Below are 21,953 nucleotides of genomic sequence, written 5' to 3' on the forward strand. Positions count from 1 at the left end.
TCTCAAAATGTGATGGAATCTTAAGGAAAATTGCTAAAACTACCATCATGGTAGGAGACTTTAACACATCTTCATCAGAAACTGATAGATCAAGCAGCAAAAAGTAAGCCTGCCACACTGGCTTCAAGGCCAGGCAGTGAGACAAGGCTGGAGATGCCTCAGGAGACCGTGAGGCCTGAAAGGTCAATGAGGAACTGGGGAGCTGATTTATTTTCTGTCAGATCAATAAGCAAAACTGTAACTTTCAGTAAATGGATATCAAGAAGGATTCCTAATGAAATTACGCATGTGGCTAAGGAGATTTCCATCACAGAATGTTGAAAGTGCAATTGGCTTTCTTTAGCTGACTGTGATAAAATATGGGAGAAATAACCTGAGCCAAAGAAGGAACTGTTTTATTTTCAACCAGAATTTAGAGTGAATATAAACGAACCAGGACTTGCTTGGTTCCAAAATAAAACTGTTTCTCATCCTCAGGCTCTTTGTAGTGAAAAATCTCAATGTTATAAATTTCCTCAGAGCAAAGATAAAATTTAGAGTGCTGCCAGTAAAAGATTGACCTCAGGAACAAAACTCTATAAGACACTTTGTTAGACTTCAGAAAAGGTTAAGGCAAAACCTTATAGACTCTCTCAAGTGCACAAAATGCTTGGGTTTCTAAGTATCTTAAGAGTACCCCTCATAGACTGTCTCAGATAGACAGTTGGGCTTCTAAGAATTTTAATTTATCCCACACCACCCTGACTTTCAGCCCAAAGTAGAGACAGATCTGTCTAGAAGAGATTTATGACTATGGCTTTTATCTAATGGAGGAGATTTATAATTTGATACATAGAAAATCTATTAACTTTTTAATGGACTTACACCATATTTGGACTAAAAAGGTCAGAGTCAGTTCAAAATGAAAAGAGGCTTTTAGTCTTCCAGCTTTCTGTGGAAGAAAGGCTGTGCAGGAAAGGGTTAACTTAGCAGACCTGCGTTACTTAAACTCTTCGTATTCCCAAGAAAGGCCTGGCTTCACAATTGGACCCCGGCTGGCTCCTGAGAGATGAGCTCTGAGCCTTTGAAATATTCTGCCTGATAAGAGTAGTTTTGTACACCTAATGCCTTGGAACGTGTACCAGTTTGATTGGTTAGTTCATAGTAATAATATGATTTATAATGAATGCTTATTTTTGCTTTGGACGGAGGAGTCTGAGGAGCTGAAGTGCCTACATGACTGATCTCAATAAAATCACAGATGTCAAGGCTCAGGTGAGCTCCCTTGGTAGTCAGCATTCATATTTGCTGTTACTTACCAGTGCTGGGAGAAGTAAGTTCTGTCTATATGACTCCTGGGAAAGGACACCTAGAAGTTTTCATCAGGTTTCTCCTGGTCAGCACCCCTTTACTGGCTTTAATCTGTATCATTTTACCTTTATAAACCATAACATTAGTATAATAGCTTCTGAGTTTTGTAAGTCTTTCTTGTGAATCATTGAAACTGAGGGTGGTCTTGGGGACCTCTGATACAGTGGACATTAGTAGCAGGATTTGCTAGAATGACCCTGACTCACTGAAACATGGGGAAGGCATTGTTTGGGGAAAGGCAGGATGATAAGCTGGAGGATGACAAACCTTTGATGCCTGGATAGCTGCCAAGTCACCTGTAGGATGAGACAGCTGCTGTGTGATCAGTTACTGGAGGTAAAAATTAGGAATAGAATTCAGGAATGATAGACCCACCTCCTGAGGAATTGGCTCGTTGGATACATAAAGAAATGCAAAATAATGAAAAATAAATGAAATATACAATTTCTTGGTTGTTTTAATCTGCAATAGCCAAAATGAAAGTAAAGGGGTGTGCTGGAGCTGATCTTGGCACTGTGCCAAGTTCAGATTTTTAACTGGTTTGAGCCACAGTTTCCAGTTTCAGGGTGACTACTGAAGGGCAAATTTATGCTGAAACAACAAATAGCACCTCTAGGACTTCTGATCACCAAGAAGGTAGTCTAGGTGGTGAGGGGAGGCAAAACTAAGAAACTACTGATATTATCAGCTTTCTGAAGAACTTTTACTAAAATGGACTATGAGAGACTAACTTAGGGACACTCTGGTTTTGAATGCTGCAGAATGGAATAGCATGTTTGGGTTGATACTTCTCTGGAAGACCTGGGGAAGAGGGTCGGGGGAGGGTGCTTGCACAGCTATACAGTTCTTCCCCACATCATCTCAACTGCTCCAAGACCAGAGCTACAACTGCAGTGCTGGAAGTAAGAATGATCTCTAAGCAAGAACTTTACCTTTAAACATTTATGTTAGAATTTCTAAGGGCCTCATGGGGTAGATTGTATTTTCACCCCATCTGGCAAAATTAGGGTTGACAGTGAATGCAGCTATATCACCTAGTGGTTGAAATAGTCCACTAGTCCTGTACCTATGTAAACTGACCCCATAGCAATGGGAGTGAACTCAGGCGGGAGGTGCTTGATAGGCAAGTATTGCTGCTGGCAATATGGACCAGCACAGTGATGGAACATAATGTTTCTTCCAAAGCTGGAAAAGTTTGGGTAAAAATCAATGACAAATGGAGAAAAGGAAAGCTAATAGCTGAGAGTAAAGGAATGCATAAATGAGCTATGAAACAAGGGAAATCCAATATTACATTGCTGCCTCAAGAGAGACTCGGAGCAAGGGATGATATTGAGTCTTGGTTAAATCATACCAGATGCCAGAAAAGGTGAAGCCATATGTTGCCAAAACCATACCTGCTTTTGAATCTGACAAGGCTGAACAGAAGCCTGCAAACCTGACTGACATCTCTCTAGGAGACATTTCGATCATACAATACGATGATGAACTAGACCAATTTTTAATGATGAATCAGACTCTAGCAACGTGTCAATATTTTTTACTCTTATTTTTCAGGTTACATCTATTACAAAAGATATCATTTGGGAGGGAATTTCTGGGAACTACTCTGCCTAAAGCCATTGGACCATGCAGTATACAGCTCCTGGCAGACTGATCTGCGTAACTATAAACCTTGACCATCAAATGCTTAGAAAGTTCCCTCGTTATAATGGATAAAACATAACAGCTGCATGCCCAGCATGCTACAGTGTGCTATGCACAAATACATACCAGCCTTTTTTTATGGATGAAAAGCTATGAACCAGTAGAAAAGGACGATAGGAATTAAGTAGTTGGCATCGCATCTGGGTCCAAAATTCCCCGGGAAATGGCCCCATCCTGAGACAAGAAAGGCTGTAGGTGGCCTTATGGCATACTCAGACTAAATTACATCTAGGTGTGACTACCACTCACCGACCCTAGTATGGGGGACTCAACATTTTTGGGTAAAGAGCAAGTGTCTAACTGTACTCAGGCGATTAGTATACGATGGCACCAACATGCCTTGTTGGATTTGTGGGTTAAACAAGATGATGGATTAAACAGCACTAACCCACAAGATAGAAAAGGGCTTTAACGGTGCTGGTCTAGATATCCCAGGACAAGTTGAATTTGCTTTTAATGAGGAGCAGCATTCAGAGGCAAAAGATTTATTAGCTAGAATAAGCAGAGTAGAGGAAATTTTCTTCCAGGAAGAAGGCAAGGGATAGAAGTCGGCCCAGAAACATAATGAAGATTTAATGAAATGGGTCAGTTAAACTTAAAAATAATGCTGCGTAAAGCTAGGACCCGGTCTTAAGAAAGACTGTCCTTGATCCAACAGGGCCTCTTGTCTATTTAATGCAGATGGAGGTTGAAGTAGCTATGGGATAATGGCCCTCTATCCTGGCTGAAGAGGTCTAAGGGGCATGCCTGTGAAAAACATATAGGCCTCCAAACCTACGGAAATTCTCTGAGGGCACTTATAATTTACGTAGATGCATTACAACTGCCTTTGCCCTAAGAATAGATTAAAATAAGACGTATTCTATAGCACAGTTAGCAGGGGTAGGAAATGTTCTGAATACCACCTATGTCCTTCCTGCAGAAGGGAGGTAGGCCTCACTGTATAACAACATAAGATGTAAACCAGTCTCGGTACAAGCTTATTAACTAAGGCAGGATGACTGACTTTGCCCCCAACTAACTTGAAATCCAGAAATAACCAAATCATGGCCAATTGTAATCTGGCATATGGGCAAGGGATGATCCTGTTGGGAAGGCATAGCAAATGCCTCTGTAATTTTTACCTATCTGTTCTGTAATGAAATTGAATTGCACCATGACTGTACCACAATATGGTGTAACACTGGCATCATTGATAAAATTCAGCTACCTGTGTAAAACAATGATATGATAATACTGATACTAATGATCAAATGTGTAGGGAAATTGAGTTAAAGCCTCCTCAGGATGTAATACCAATGGAAAATTACTGACCTGAGGAAGTACTGGATTTAACAAACCATCAGCTGATTTCTGTGTTAAATAGTTCTGCACAAGTTTATCACAAGTTATAAAAGTAGATCAAATGGAAAAGTAAAAAATCAAATTAGTACAAAAATATGAAAATATATATAATGGCTTTAAAGGATGGGTTAGCTGGTCCTTTAGGTCTATCCTTAGCCCACACTGGCCTCTCCAAATGTTGGTTGTATTCATGCTTATACTATTACTGTGTCTGTCATATAAATGGTCTACTAGTGAATATGCTCATGAAAATATGATTTTTTTGCTGAAAGAGAGCTGAGGGCAAGGACCATGGGGTTGGTCCATGCAGGAAAAATTTAACTCAGCAGATCTAGGTTGCTCATACCCTGCACATTCCCAAGAAAGATCTCATTTGGAACTTGACCTTGGCTGGCTTCTGGCTTATAAGCTCTGAGTCCCAGGAATACTCTGTCTGGTAAGAGTGTTTCTGTGTATTTGAGGCCTTGGGCTATGCTGTACTAGTCTGATCAGAGAGTTCATGCTAACAAAGTGATTCATGGAGAGTGTCTGTTTTTGCTCTGAAGAGCTGGAGTCTTAGTAGCTGAGGTGCTGTGTGCCTACCTGACTGACTGCAATAAAAACACTGGACACCAAGCCTCAGGTGCACTTCTCTGGTTAGCAACATCTTATACATGTCGTCACACATTGTTGCTGGGAGAATTTAATGCATTGTGTGAGTTCACAAGGAGAAGACACCTGGAAGCTTGTGCCTGGTCTCCCCTGGATATTACCTCATGCACCTTTTCCCTTTGCTGATTTTAATCTGTATCCTTTCACTATAATAAACCATAGCCATAGTTTCCTTGGAAGAGCGTTTGTTAAAGTACATCTGTTGCTACAAAACAACCTACCCCCAAACTTTGCAGCTCAAAATCACAAAAATTTTATGTACTCATGCTTCTGTGGTTAGGAATTCGGACAAGGCTCAGTAGGGTGGCTCATCCTCCTCCATGTGATGTTTTCCGGGACAAACGCCCTTCCAAGGTCCCATGCACTTTCATTTACCAACTAGTTCTTCCTTTTCATTCAGAATTAAAGTCAAATGTTATCCATCCATTTGATTGGTAGACACAGTATGGGCTATTAGTCTAAGGACCTGAGTCAGAGTCCAGTTCTACCACCCTAGCTCTGTGACCCAGTCCCTTAGCTTTAAGTTGCATATTCTCATGTAGGAAATAGGATAATTTAGCCTCACCACCTTGTGATGAGAATTAAGTAAAATAATAACAGTGAAATGTCTTTGAAACAACTAAGCTTATTCTTCAGTCTTCTTCCCATAACTGAAATTATTAATTTCTAGATGTAGGGGCTTCCTCTCCCCCATGTGCCTGCTGTAGGAAAGTAGACACAGTGATTGCATAGGCCGTGTACAATAAGTGTCTGTCTGCCAGTTACTGTAAGATGTCTGTTATCCCAGCCATAGAATGAGAAACCACAGCCTTCCAAAGGATACATTTTAGATATACGTATATTTTAAAGTGATTATTTTGACTATCATTGAGATGATGGGGCCTTCAAGCAACTACTTTTTCATTGGGCATGAGCACAGACTTTGGAATTAGGCAAACATGGACTGAAATCCTGGCTTTTTTGGTTACTCTACATGCAATTTCGGATGTTACTTGACTTCTCTGTAATCTACTTCCTTTTTCTGTAAAGTGGGATTAATAATACATATATCACTATTGATAGTATATTTTTTGTTGGCTAAATTTGATATTGTGATATTTGTCAGGCTTCTATTCAATTTTTCTTTAGTTTTGTCCACAACTTCCACGAAAGCAAAATATTTCTAGCAAAAGTAATTGTACTTAACCATAGCATTAAAATTTATATTCATCTATTTATCATAGAGACTTTTTGTGAAAAATTTACAAAATCCTACAAAGAATGCATGTATTATCTATTCCATGAATAGAAAGATTTTTTGTGGTGGTTGTTTTTAAACTAATGTTAAAAAAATTCTTATTGCATGTATTAGCCAATAGATGGAAAGACTTCAGAGAAAACTGAAGTTCTGCTTCCCCTCTGCAAAATAATATGCATAATCCGAAAGATAATTAACAAAAGATACAATAGCTCCAATTCAGAATTTTAAATTCAAGCTCTGCTTATTTATACTTTCAATGTTATGCTATCTTCTTTCAGTCTAATAATAATTTGCCTTTTTGTATAATTTGAATACTAAAACATCCCATTAAACATGAAAATATGATGACATGATATAATACTAAGGAAAAAATGCTATTCAAAATACTAGGGAAGATACATAATTCATCTCAGAATAGATTTAGATAGATGGCTCTTAGTTTAGAAAAATGTGTTTTTTAGGGAAAAGATAAGATCCCCAGGGTATAATTTGGAAGGAGACGAAGAACAAAGTAAGCTGATTTTTGCAGCCTAATAAAATGATAGACTAGGAGAGAGAAATTGAGTAACATAGGGACCAAGAGAAGAGGCGAGGATGTGAGGACTCCTTGAGAAAGAGCTATGTAGGCAGCATGCCTCCCCTTTTTCCTATGCCATTTCTGAGCTCTCCTGCAAAAGCTGCAGCCTCCTGAACCATCTAGTCCTTTTGAATATTATATAATGCCTCCCCTGGGCCCTCGGGTGCTTTAACCTGTGTAGGCCTGGGGCTTCATTCTGATATATATTAGCAAACTTCTGCAAATGTTTTGCTCCTTTTGCAAATCTACCATCAAGTTTAAATCTATAAATAGCAGCTTGAGTTAGGTTTTGTAAACTAAAATAATGTTCAGGCACACTGGGACATTCATACCCTATATTATTCTAGTACTCTCAGCAAGAGCTCAAAAGTAATTGTACACTACATTAATATTAAACAAGACCTTTTAAAGTTTTCCTGAAGGGGGTGATGCAATTTCAGTAGTTTTTCCCTCCCCTAGACACTTATAAATATCAAACTGGTTTAGTAAAAGAGGCACTATTAGGAGGCTTCATCACAAACTGCACCTCTTAAAATAATCTTTCAATATACCATGTAGAAATCTCCAAAGCAGTGGAGTTGAAATAGATGGCATGATTGTGCAATTTAGCATCAATGCCACCCTTAGACTGTTAAATCCAATTATGAAATTTAAGTCATAGAGGGGTAGATTATGCCCCTGGTGTTGGTTGGAAGTGTGCTTCCATAGGGTCACATGTTTCTTGACGTTCTGTTATACAGTAGGAGAGAGGCATCTTAGGATACCTACACCAGACCACTGCCGGACACACAGAAGCTTAGTTTTAGGACATGCTTGGTTTGCGTCAGATCGAATCAAAGCCCTTTAGGAGAGGTCTCAAGAAGTAGGTTGACAGAACCCTAAATTTGCACCATCTTTCTTTGATTTAAGAGGCTCCTCTGCAGCAAGCGAGCAGAATGAAGTAGTGAAATAATGGCAGAACGAAGCTGGAAGGCAACATCTTGCTTTCTGAGGCTGAACAAAATAAACAACTAAGCTTCAAGGCAGTTAAAACTATGCAGGTGCCATTTCACAAAGGGAGGGGCACAGCTTCAGGCTATTTATTATCTTTGAGGCGAGAATATTAAAAAAGACAGACAGAAGATACTAAGACCTTTTGAGAAGCTCACACTTCTCAAAACCCACAGAAATAGTGTGTGTGTTGGGGGAGAGGGGAGCAGGTGAGTTAACAAACCCTCAAAACCTTAATAATACCACCCAATTTGCAGAAAAGTGACCTAACAGGGTTTGGTTCTCTTGGGGCTTAGCCCAGGAAGATCATCTGAAAGTAGAAAAGCCTCTCCCCATCTTAGTAGCTCACCACTTCCACCACAGACCAGGGAAAGAATGCCAGAATTTGTCTCATTTGGCTTTGGATATTTTTAGTGGTAACAAGAGGGGATGAGAAGGTGTTGCCCCAGGCTTCTTAGAGAAAAATATTAATGCAAAAAGACAAAATCATCACAGTTATTGTATGAGTCGGCTAGGGCTGCTGTAACAAACCACCACCGACTGGGTGGCTTAAACATGGAAACTTCTCTTCTCCCAGTTCTGGAGCCTGGAGTCCAGATCAAGGTGTCAGCGGGTCTCGCTTTTCCTGAGGCCTCTCTCCTTGGCTTGTAGATCACTGCCTTTTCGCTACGCCTTACACGGCCTTCCCCCGGTTCATGCACATCCCTGGTCTCTCTTCTTCTTCTTTTAATGACATCAGTCACATTGGGTTAGAGCCGAACCCACATGACCTCATTTTAACTTAATTACCTCTTTAAAGCCCTTATCCCCAAATACAGTCACTTTTTGAGATACTATAGGTTAAAATCTCGGCATATGAATTTTGGGTGGAACACAACCAGGTTCATAACAGTTGTCTAAGGGGAATTATAATCTACAAATAGAGATTTAGTGAAGATTGAAGACAGAGTAAAGTGAATAGAAGTCCCACTTTTGGCATACAAAAGTGAGAACCTCCATGGACCCACTTCACAGTGGAACTGGTGAAGATTATGAAGACAAGCACTGAAAGTTTCTGGAAATAGTCTAAGGGTAAACAGTAAATGAAGAAGCATTTATTTAAGAAAGCCTGCTAAAACTCAGTAAGAACAGCAAGAGTTTACGGCACTTCAGCCATGACCCATTCTTCTCTCCCCTCTTTCCTCCCACCGTGATGGAAATTCCACTCTCATACATGTAATCAAGAAAACAGGGCTCCCTCTTTCCCCAGCAACCAGGTAGAGGGCTAAGATATTTTCCTGGAAGGGGCAGGATTTCAACATTTCTCACCTTGCCCCTAGCAACCCATGATAGAAGCTAAGTTCCAGAAGGGTGCAGCCAAGATACGGGGGCTCTCTTCTTCCACCCAATCTCCACTTGTGGGATGGAAACTTTACCTTGAGTAGAGACACTGAAAATACTGGGACCCAGATCACCCTCAGCCACACTTGGAGAGATGAACTGAGAAGACCAGAGGTGACTTCATCAAACATCAAGAGAAAAATAAACTGTTACTTAGAAGGGAGCCCTAATAAGATTATAGCTGACTTCTTATCAGAATCATCAGAAAGAAATGGGATAACATTTTCAAAGTGCTCAAAGAAAAACAACTGTCAACAAAAAATCCTATATCCAGCAATGTTATCTTATAGAAATGAAGACAAAATACAGACTGTCTCATATAAACAAACACTGAGAGAATTTGTTGATAGCAGACTTAGCTTACAAGAAATATTTAAGAAAGATCATCAGGTTGAAAGCAAGTGACAGTAATTCAAATCCACATGAAAAACGAGGGCTCTGGTAAAGGTAATCACATATTTATAAAAGACAGCATAAATGCATATTTTTTTCTCCTTTTTCTCTTAACTGATTTAAAAAGCAATTATATAAAATAATATGTATAAAATTGTATTGTTGGCCTATAACATATAAATATGTAATATATTTACCAATAACAGCACAAAGGAGAAGGGCTATGGAAATGACTCCAGATGGTAACTCAAAACCATAGGAACAAATGAAGAGAATCAGCAATGATAAAAAAATAAGGTTCGGGCCAGCCCAGTGGTGCAGTGGTTACGTTTGCACGTTCCACTTTGGTGGCCCGGGGTTCGCCGGTTCGGATCCTGGGTGCAGACATGGTACCTCTTGGTGAGACATGCTGTGGCAGGCATCCCACATATAAAGTAGAGGAAGATGGGCATGGATGTTAGCTCAGGGCCAGTCTTCCTCAGCAAAAAGAGGAGGACTGGCAGCAGATGTTAGCTCAGGGCTAATCTTCCTCAAAATAAATAAATAAATAAAATAAGGTTAACATAACAAAAACTATAAATATATACTTACTCTCCTTTCCCATCTCAGCTTCATTAAAAATATAAAATTGCATAAGTAATCATTTATAATGATGTACTGTTGAGTTTTGTAACCTTTATAGACGTAATATGTACAACAATTATACCACAGAAAGCAGAAAAAAAGAATAGAGCTCCTCTGGAGTAACCACTTCTATATCTCATGGAATTAATTTAGTATAAATCTGAGGCTGATTCATATAAATTAAAATGTACATTGTAAGCTCTAGAGCAACTACTAAGGAAACAGTAAAAAAAATCATTTAAAAAATCAAAATGTTACATTAGAAAATATTCACTTAAAGCAAAAGAAAGTAGCTAAGAAGTGATGGAGGAACAGAAAAGACATGAGACATTTAAAAAAAAAGGTAAAATGGCACAATGAATCCAACTATATCAATAGTTTCGTTAAATGTGAATGGATTAAATAATATAACCAAAAGGCAGAGATTGTCAGACTAGATTTAAAAAATGATTCTACTATATACTGCCTATAGGAGATACACTGTTGATTCAAAAGCACAAAAATATCAAGTCAGAAATGAAAGAAAGGACACTACTTCTACCCTTACAAAAGTAAAGAGGGTAATTAAGGAATAGTATGAACAATTTATCAATAAATTAGATAACAGATAAAGTGAACAAATTCCTAGAAAGACAAAAACTACTGAAACCAGCTCAAGAAGAAATAGAATATCTGAATATGTGCATAACAAATAAGGAGATTAAATTAGCAATCAAAAAAACTACCCTCAAGGAAACATCCAGGCCCAGATAACTTCACTAGTGAATTCTACCAAATGTTTAAAGAATTAGTACAAATTCTTCATAAACTATCCCCCTTAAAAAGAAGGGAAGGGAACACTTTCCAACTCATTCTGAGGCCAGTTATTACCCTGACATCAAAACAAGACAAAGACATCATAAGGTATTTAAGAAACTATCAACATCACAAGAAAACTGTAAACAAATGTATCTTACACATATTGATGCAAAAGTCCTCAACAAAATATTAGCAAACTGAATCCAGAAACATAAAAAGCATTATATACCATGACCAAGTGGGTTTTATCCCAGTAATGCAGGGTTTATTTACCACTTCTATTCAACATTGTACTGGAGGATCTAGCCAGGACAATTAGGCAGGAAACAGAAATAAAAGGCTGGATAGATTGGAAAGGAAGAATTAAAACAATCTCTATTTGCAGATGATACGGTCTCATGTATATATATTTTTAAAAACCCAAGGTGATCTACTTTAAAACTGTTAGAATGAGTTCAGCAAGGTTGTAAGACATAAGATCAATATACAAAAATCAATGGTATTTCTATTCATTAGCAATGAACAATCTGAAAATAAATTTCAGAAAACAATTTCATTTACAATAACCTCAAAAAGAATAAAATACTTAGCAATAAATTTGACAAAAGAAGTGCAAAACTTATGCTCTAAAAATTACAACTCTTTGTTAAAAGAAATTAAACAATATCTAAATAAACAGAAAGATACCCATATTCATGCACAAGAAGACCCAATATTGTTAATATGGCAATACTCCCCAAACTTATCAAAAGATTCAATGTAACAATCACAATCAGAGAATATCAGCTAGATTTTTTTGTGTAAATTGACAAGGTGATCCTAAAATGTATATGGAAATTCAACAGACCCAGAAGAGCCAAAACAATCTTGAAACAGAAGAACAAAGCTGAAAAGCTCACAATTCCCACTTTCAAAACATACTACAAGGCATTAATAGTCAAGATAGTGTAGTAACAGCATAAGGACAGACATATAAATCAATGTAATAGAATTCAGAGTCCAGAAATAAACCCAAGTATCTCTGGTCAACTGATTTTCTACAAGGGTTCCAAGACCATTCAATGGGGAAATAATAATTTATTCAACAAATGGCACTGAGACAACTGTACATATATATACAAAATAATGCATTTGAACCCTTACCTCACACCATGTACAAAACTTAAATCAAAATGGGTCAAAGAACCTAAATTGAGACCCAAAACTATAAAACTCTTAGGAGAAAATATAGGGATAAATCTTCATGACCTTGAATGTGGCAATGTCTTCTTAGATATACCAAGAGCATAAGCAATGAAAAAAAATGGATAAATTGGGCTTCATCAAAATGTAAAATTTCTGTACATCAAATGGCACTATCCCGAAAGTGGAAAGACAGCCCACAAATGGAAAAATATTTGTAAATTATATATCTGATAGGAGACTCATATCTAAAATGTATAAAGAACTCTTATAACTCAACAATAAACAGACAAATGGCCCATTAAGATATAGGCAAAAGATCTAAATAGATATTTCTCTAAAGAAGATATACAAACGTCCAATGATTACCTGCAAAGATATTCAACATCATTATTAATCAGATAAATGCGAGTCAAAACCACAATGAAATATACTTCACACTCACTGGGATGGCTATAATTTTTATAAATGGAAAATAACACGTTAGTGAGCACATCGAGAAACTGGAACACTTTTACATTGCTGGTGAGAATATAAAATCATTCAACCACTGTGGAAAACGGCTTGATAGTTCCTCAAAAAGTTAAACATATTACCATATTAGTCAGTAATTCCACCACTAGATATATACCCAAATAATTGAAAACAGATATTTAGATAAATACTTGTACAGGAATATTAATAATAGCACTATTCACAATAGCCAAAATGTGGAATCAACCCAAATGTCTATCAACAAATGAATGGATAAACAAATTGTAGAAACACACACAATGGAAGATTATTTAGCCATGAAAAAGAATGGACTACTGATATATACTACAACACGGATGAATCTTGAAAACATTATGTTAAGTGAAAGAAGCCAGTCACAAAAGGCCACATATCGTATGATTCTATCTGTATAAAATGTCCAGAATCAGCAAAAAGTAGATTGGTGGTCTCAGACTTTGAGCTATTGCCCACAGGCTGACTGAACGTTTCCAGCTATGCTGTGTGCAGTACACAGCCCTTGCCTAAATCCAAAGTGAAGACATGCAGGTGTCAGAGAAGGGAGGGATTAATAATTCATTCACACTATGTAAAGTAATGAGAGGGTAGCAAGAGTTGCCTGTGTTAAACATGAATGAGCAAGAGAAAAGCAAATAGAATATAAAAAATCCAGGAGAATGCAGTATGCAAAATACATAAGGAATCTATACCGTTATTTATTCTAATAACTATTTATGATTGGCAATACTGGGCTAAATGATGTGGAATGAACATGGGCTTTGGAGATCCACTTTTTATCTCCAGGGATCCTCTTCATTATTCTATGATCTTGAGCAAGTCACTTAATATCTCTGGGCTCTGGTTGTTCATCTGCACAAAGAGTTTAATGTCATGTACTTTGCAGGAATTGTCATGAGGTTTAAAAGAGGTCATTTATTGAAAGGATCTGCAAGCACTCAATCAATGATAGCTATCCTTCCGGGTTCCAGAGCAGGAATTAACGAAACATGGAGATGAAATGTGAAGGTTAGGTTGATTTGTTGTGAGGACAGAGGTAACATGGAAACTGGACAGCAGGGACCTATGCATGGATAAGCCTCATGGCAGATGGCTCCTGGCATTGTTGTGCACAATCAGAATAATAGCCACCATTTCTAAGATCTTACAAATGCTATACTACGCGAGTTGCATTTAATATCTCATTTAATCCCCCCAGCCCTATGAAGTAGACAATATTATTACTTTCGTACTATAGAAGACAAAGCTTAAAGAGGTTAAATAACTTACACAGAGTCTTGCAACCCGGAGTAATAATATTAGCCAACTCTGATTAAGCACTTTCTATGAGCTGTTTTAAGTTACTTATACTAATTCAGTCTTCACAACGATCCTGTGAAGTAGGTGCTAATATAACCCTCGTCTTACAGAGGAGGATGAGGCCATTGAGGAACAGAGGTGAGTGAGCAGCCCAGAGTCACACACCAATCTGAGGCAGTGGCCAGTCTCAGCTCTTCACCACTATGCCAATCCACTTCTCAAGCAATTTGAGAACAATTTGTCCCTATATGTTTTAACATTCATTTCATTTGGTCATTGGCCTTTATTTCACTTATGTGACTAGAAGTCTGAAAACACGCCTGGGCAAGAATTAGAATCCAAAGTTCAGGTCACATCCTTTGGCTGAAATGTAGACACACGTTCTTCCTTTTTCTTTTGCGCCTCAGACCAACCGAAATATTTTCATCGTAATTGCTATCAGCCGCCATGGGTTTTTGTGTTTACTTGTCCAAAAGCAGGGAATCAAAAAATGGAGGAAAAATCCCTGCAAAATCTGTCTATACAAAACCTTTAAAAATTTGCTGACATCTGCAGGTGAATGTAGTTAAAGGAAGCTTTCACAGCATCACCGTTAATTACCTTCTAAAAAGATGTTAGGCTTCTTTGGTCATTCATTAGCTATTCAGACAATTAATAATTACAACATCTGGTGATTTTTATGAAAGCACGTAACAGTACAATATAAGTGTGGGAAATAGTCGCTGCTTGTTTGGGGCCGTTTTTAGGCTTTTTGAATCAAGAGACACCCTGGACATGGCCACCTTCAGCTGGCAGAGAAAGAGAGCATTGTTATTTTATGATCCAGGCACTTCCCAGCATTCTAACAGAAAGAATGAGTTTTAAAGTATAGCCACTTCTGATTGTAATTCAGTCTGGAAGCTGAAATAATTATGTAAGTGTATATTTAAAACTCTTGTAAAATCATCCTCATCAGAAGCAATTGCAGAAGTTTGAGCAAAGTGAATTTACATTCCAAGTTATGAATACGGTTGGTTTTATCTTGTAAAATATTTCACGGAGATTCTTAAAATGCTTTCTCTGTTGAAGAGTGTTTTGCTTCAATGCGTTGGAAATTGTCCTTCCAACTATGAAATTGTTTCATATTCTAATTTAGTGAAATATACATATTTTATTTTTTGAAGAATTAAGAATGAATCATAGTAAGGTTCCTTTTAAACCTTGGAATTGACCTAGAATTGTGATTTATTCATTGCTATTCTCACAAAATGTAACTCTTAGGAGGAAAGAATTTGGAGGCAGATCTAACACATTTCCTCCTTGGTTTCCTAGAAAAAGGAAGAATGTGAAGTTATTACGGTAAGTGATTCATTACCTGTTTTTCACTCAGAACAAAAGTGAGAAATCAAATGTATGTGCTGCTATCAGTCTGCTCGGGCTGCCATAACAATCCCACGGACAGCGTGACTGAAACAGTAGACATTTATTTCCCACAGTTCTAGAGGCGGGAAGTCTGAGATAAAGGTGTCAGCGGCGTTGGTTCCTTCAGAAGCCTTTCTTAGAGATGGCTGTCTTCTTCTCCCTGTGTCCTGGCATGGTCTTCCCTCTGTGTGTACACGTGTCTGATGTCTCTCTCTGTCTGTGTCCTAATTCCTCTTCTTATAAGGACATCAGTCGTCTTGCATAGGGCCCATCCTAATGACCTCATTTTAGCTTAATTACCTCTTTAAAGACTGTATCTCCAAATACAGTCACACTCTCAGGTACTGGGGGTTAGGGCTTCAATGTATGAATTTGAGGAGACACAATTCAGACCATGACAGCTACATAACACTTCTGCAAAGCCTGTGCCCTCACTTGTGGGTGGAGGCAGGGCACTCACAAGGTGCCAGTTTCTGAAAGAAGCCCTTTTGTTTTAATTCAAGGGGGTGATCGTTTTCCTTCATTTTAAACTCTGACAAAATGTTAACTGGTATAGCTGAATCAAAGAATCTGCTAAATATTTATAGAAAGAGAAAGAAATTATTGGATATTCAGCTGAAAACAAAACATTCACCTTAATTTTCTAAGACTGCCAAGTTTAGGCCCCAGCGTGTCTTCTGGCATTTCTGAAGTGGCTGTGGCAATTGTTAATAAGGAAAACTCTGCTCTGCCAGCAGCAAACAGCCCCAATGACCCCATCAGTGGGCTAACAGCACTTCAAAGCTGCAAGGTGAGACCCCAGGCACACGGGACCCTAACGTCCAGGTTGTATTTCCATCTCCAAGAACCAGCTGAGTCCCACTTCAGGAGGGTTAAGAGATGTCAGATGCCTACTCCTTACATTGACGCTGTTTTCTTCAGAATGGCTCAAATTTAAATGGGATGATTCTAATCCTTCTTATACATATAAAAAATAGATTGTTATTTTAATTTTCATGAGTGTATAAAAGGGAATTTTACATAAAGTATTTAAGAAAATCGTTTTATATCCTGACCATCTAATTAACATTCCTAATCTATATGGCTTGGGGAGTTAGTACCATAAAACCTCCATGGCTTAAGAATTTCTTGGATAATCCATGCTCTAGCAACCACTGGAGCTCAGTGGCCAATTCTAGGCCCAGTGTAGGAGAGGAGAAGCCCCACGACAGAACAGTCCTGGGAGCAATGTCACAGAAGCCACCAGAGCCACTTGGCCTCTGGGAGAAAGGAGAAAGCACTCTGGGCTGAGAATGTCCGCACAGGCTCACGGCAGATTCTTCCATCTCATCTGGTCACTTCATCCTCACAGGCCTGGGAGATCTATGGTACCTCCATACCATAGGAAACTGAGGCTCAGAGAAGTTACCTTCCTATTGGCAAATAACTCATAAGCAGAAATGCCAAAATTCCATCCTCAGTCATCTTTCTCTAAAATCTATGTTCTTTAGGTGGCATAAACCTTCCCACTTAAATGCAGGGGAAAAATTCGTGGCTCAGATTGACCATCAATGTGTGGCAACCTGATATGCAGCATTTTTTGTGGAATGTTCTCTCAACAGCTCCTTAGAGAAAGTATGAAAGAAGTTATATGGGTTTTCAAGTTTTTGAGACTCTAACTTGAAATAAGTATGTATATGAGTTATTTTTATAAGAGTAAACTAGGTTCAGAAGTCTAGTTTATGTCGATGAGTTTTCTGAGTGCTTAGTAAATATGTGTTGGGTGACAGAATAGAGATACCTCAGGAAGTGGATAACTGAGGATCGGCGTGCTACCCTTGGTGATGAGCATGACTGCCACAGGCAGACTGCCTCAGTCCAAACCTCGTCTGCCGCCCACTCAGTGCGTGCTGTTGGGTAAGTTGATAGTCCTCTGTGCCTCAGCTTTCCCATCTGTAAAATGAGTATAAAACTAGTAGGTGAAGGGATAAATAAACTGTGCTACATCCAGACAATGGAATATTATTCCACACTAAAAAGAAATGAGCTATCAAGCCATGAAAAGACAGGAAGAAAACACATATGCGTATAACTACGTGAAAGAAGCTAATTTGAAAAGGCCACATAGTGTATGATTCAAACTATATGACATTCTGAGAAAGACCATAACTATGGAGACAGTAAAAATATCAGTGGTTGCCAGGGGTTGGGGAGGGGGAGAGATAAAAAGACGTGAGCATAAAACGAGTACCTATCTCAGTGAGCCCATCATGAAGACTCATGGGTCACTCTATGGCAACCACTAGAACTGGCTGGGCGCGGGCAGCACTCGAGGCTCTTACTACTACAATCACTTCTGCTGCGCTAGCAATCCGGAGAAGGTGAGCTGCCACTTCTATTAACCCTGCAGACTACTTCAATATGGCCGGGGCAAGGAAAAAGGCCTTCCTCCTAAGCTGCTGTGGATGAGTTAGCCAGAGCCGGAATATTGTTTAAGGCAGTGGTTGACACACTTGAGTGCTATGGACTGAATGTTTATGTCCCTCACATTTAAACGTCAAAGCCCTAACCCGCACTGTGATGGGATTTAGGGGTGGGGCCTTTGGGAGATAATTAGGTCATGAGGTAGAGCCCTGATAAATGGGATTAGTGCCCTTACAAGAAGAGACACAAGAGAGATGATCCTTCTCTCCTCCATGAGACGACCCAGCAAGAAGGTGGCCATTGGCAAACCAGGATGGGGGCTCTAACCAGGAACCGAATGGGCCGGCACCTTGGTCTTGGACTTCCTAGCTCCAGACTGTGAGAAATAAATTTCTGTTGCTTAAGTGATGCAGTCTCTGGCACTTTGTTATAGCAGCCTGAAATGACCAAGACATTGAGTGAGCATCAGCAGCATCTGGAGGGCTTGTTTAAATACAGGTGCTGGCATGACCTCTCAGAGTTTCTGATTCAGCAGGTATGGAGTACAGCCCAAGAATTTACATTTCTAACAAGTTCTCAGGTGATGTTGATGTTGCTGGTCTGGGAACCATACTCTAAGAATCACTGGTTTACTGAAAAGCCTGGTCTGGGTTGGAGTCAGGTATAATGACAAACGCAGGTGAGATTATCAGCACAGGTTGGAGGCAAGATATGCTCCTAGCAGATCCAGAATTACTTGACGTCACATCTTTTTCTATGATATAAAATCTAGGAACATTTGTAGGTCTAAAAACAATGAAAAAGATAAAAGAAATGAAATGCTCAATTCTAGCAAAATGCCCGAGCTTTATATATAACAGAGAAGAGAGGGGACCAATTTTTAAAAACTAAGTTAAACTGCTAAAGTTTCAACAAAATTTTCCATAAAAGGTCAAGGGAACAACAAAGAAAATAGAATATTAGAAGCATATACCACTACTTTAGAAAGTTAGATGGCAGAAAAATGTATTTATACTGTTACTAAAGAATCATGGGATATTCAATGCCTGGAAAATTCAAAAGATGAGCAAAGAGAACATTCTGAGGAAGAGCCCACGACAAGGAACAGTCCCCTATGGGAACCTCAGGGCTCAACATTGGCCCAGTTCCTTTACCCACCAAGAGCGATCTCCAAGGGAAGAGATGTGCAGAGGCGGGAACCCCTGTCCAAGGAGACAGGCAGTACAGTCCCAATGACTCCACAGCAAGAGGCAGTGGTAGTGGCACAGGAGGAGTGGAGGCTGTGTCATTTGTCAGACTCTCGTCCTCAGCTCAACCCAAGGAGGTCAGGGCCACCTGGCAAAAAAGTGCACTGGAAATAGAGCTTCGATTATTCTGGATGAGAAAGTAACACGCCTCAGTAAAATCTTGAGTTTGCAGCTGCAGCTAGTTCAAATTTCTAATTTTTGCAAGAAAATTTGCAAAATGCTGAGAGGAAACTATGCATAGATGAGCTTTCCCCAGCTTGATGGCTGAATTCCCCCAATTAAACCTAAATCCATACAATGGTGGAGACTGACTGACATCATTGGGAGGTTGAAACAAAGATTGTCTAGATTCCCCTTCTTCTGTCAGACATCACCTCATCTTTGTCTTGGTCTCAAGTTGGTGCCAATAGTGTGGTTCTATATTGTATTAATTGCTGGGTTCTGTGGACATCATTTTGTTCAAGTTAACTGTGATACCAACAGTGATTTTTTTATGCATGTGAATATTATGCATGTATGCAGGTGTGCGTGTATATATGTATATATATTTGTGTGTATATGGATGTGCCTGTGTGTGCATGTATGTATGTGTTCATGCTTGTGTGTGTAGATATGTGTGTGCATATGTGAGTATGTATGCATGCATGTGCGTATATATGCATTTGATGGAAGTAAAGTGGATGGCATGGTATGTGTCCTATTAGCTCTCCTTATTCTTCAGAAAGTGAAGCAATGAGAGATTTGCATTATCTTGAGTTGGTTGGACTTCTAAAGTCCTGAAGAAAGTATGGTTGGCAGAGATAGTCTGAGGTATAGCTGCTACCAGGAATCACCATGAAGACTTTCTGGCTGAGGCTGAGAGGAATAAAAACTAGGGGGGGTGGTGATCATTTTTGGTTTCTACTTTCTCCCTGGAAATCTGATAATGTACAGGACTTCACAATGGTCAAATGTGGAGCATTTTTACTTTTCTGGCATTGTATAATGGGAGTATTTTTAGTTGGATATTGTATAGTCTCTGGAGATCTGCACAGCTGAGCAGGACCACAGGTGGAGAATAGAACAAGAAGGAAATCACCAGCCTCAGAACAACACTCTTCTGGAGCAAAAAGGAGTGCAGTGAATAACCATGCTGGTCTAACTGAAGTATATCTGGAGTGATGCAGGCAACCTGGATGTCAGAGCACTCATCTCACGAAAGCTGGAGCAAGGCTGATGGAGAAAACATCAAACTGCTGATCCCTCCATTCTACAACATCCGAGCCTGTTGTAGAAAATAAAACTCCCCGAAATATTCTTCATGCCTTGGATATTAACATGGGGCACTTCAACTAGAAGAGCACCCCTGGCCTCTGGCCCCAGCCACATACCCACTATCCCCAAAGGAGGTGTGTCTTTGATTGGTGAATCCAAGAGAGGACTGAGCTTGTCTGTGTCACTCATCCCTTTCCTCTACTAGAGGTAGCTGCCTATCTCATGGCATGCAGCCTGTGCACCTTCATTCAGTCAACCCTTCAGCCTGCAGCCGGAGACCTGCTGTTTGGGAGATGGAGTCAATTCAGGCAGATGAAGTGAAGGTGGGAAAGAGAGGACAGAGGGTATCTGATCAGATCTCATCTGCATTTTCCACCTTAGGCTCATCAGTAGTACAGATAATATAATTTTGATCATCTGTCTGATTTCTGCATCTACTTCTCCCCTGGTTCCAAACTTTTAGAAGGGAACTGAAATATGCATAATTATTACCACTCAAACCACAACCGTGGTAACAAAAAACTTTAATGGATATGGCTAGATTGGTTGTGACTTATGAAGAGTGGTGGCTACAGCTTTGTTGTTTCTGTTTGAAGCTTTGCCACCCCAGCTCTCCCGCCACTATAATGTCTGGGACACAGGCATCAGGGGGGTCATGATGTCTTTTTTTTCACAGAGTTTATCACTGAAACTCAACTAACAATTGTGCCTGGCTGGGGGAGGTGAAGAAAAGTAAAATCTACACCAAAGCTTCATCCTAATCTATAGCTCCAACTTCCTCCTTCATAATCCTCTTAACTGCTACTAACCAAAACAAAATCCAAAAGAACTATGCAATACAAATCCTACTTTCTTCATGGATGTTTCCCTTCTTACCCTAGTCATGAGCATTTTTCTCCCTTCTGTGAACTCCTAGAGTTTTTAATGCTTCTATAATGACATTCACCTTATTCTAACACACTGTAGTATTCACGGCTTATCTGCTACTCAACTGTAAGCTATTTGAGGGCAAGAACATCATCCTATTTATCCCATGTCCTTAGGATAGTGATTTGCAAATAGCACTTAATGCAAGTTTGTTCAATGAAAGGAGTTTTGCCTCCTGTCAAAAGTATTTAAAGAGCTCAGCGTTACAGCCTTGTACATTCATCCTGTGGGGAATTATTCTTTACCACCCAGAAATTGTGAATTGCATTTTAGATGAAAGCTTTTGATTAAAACAGGCCTTGCTGGCAAAAGCACCTCGTGTCACTAGCTGCAAGTGGTGCCAGGATGCAAAAATGAGCCAGGTCCCATTCGGCTTTCAGATTTCAATAAACCTCAATACTCATATGTTTAAAACGGAAGCAAAATCCTTCAAAAGATCTTAAACTGTGTGGAAGTGAGGATGAAATATACTGCTGATCCGAGAGTTGGCATGGCGAACAGAATCCCTCAGCTCTTTGATCAAAACAGCAGTGGGCTGAGAGTCTTAGAATGGAAGATAACTATATAGGTTATGCAGTCAAGATCCCTCCTTTTATCAGTGAGGAAACTGAGGCTCCAGGAGGGTCTATGATGTGATCGATGACTTCACAGCTGGTCTGTGGTTGAGATGGGTCAG

Source organism: Equus przewalskii, chromosome 8 (assembly GCF_037783145.1).
Source record: "Equus przewalskii isolate Varuska chromosome 8, EquPr2, whole genome shotgun sequence".
Taxonomy (NCBI): domain Eukaryota; kingdom Metazoa; phylum Chordata; class Mammalia; order Perissodactyla; family Equidae; genus Equus; species Equus przewalskii.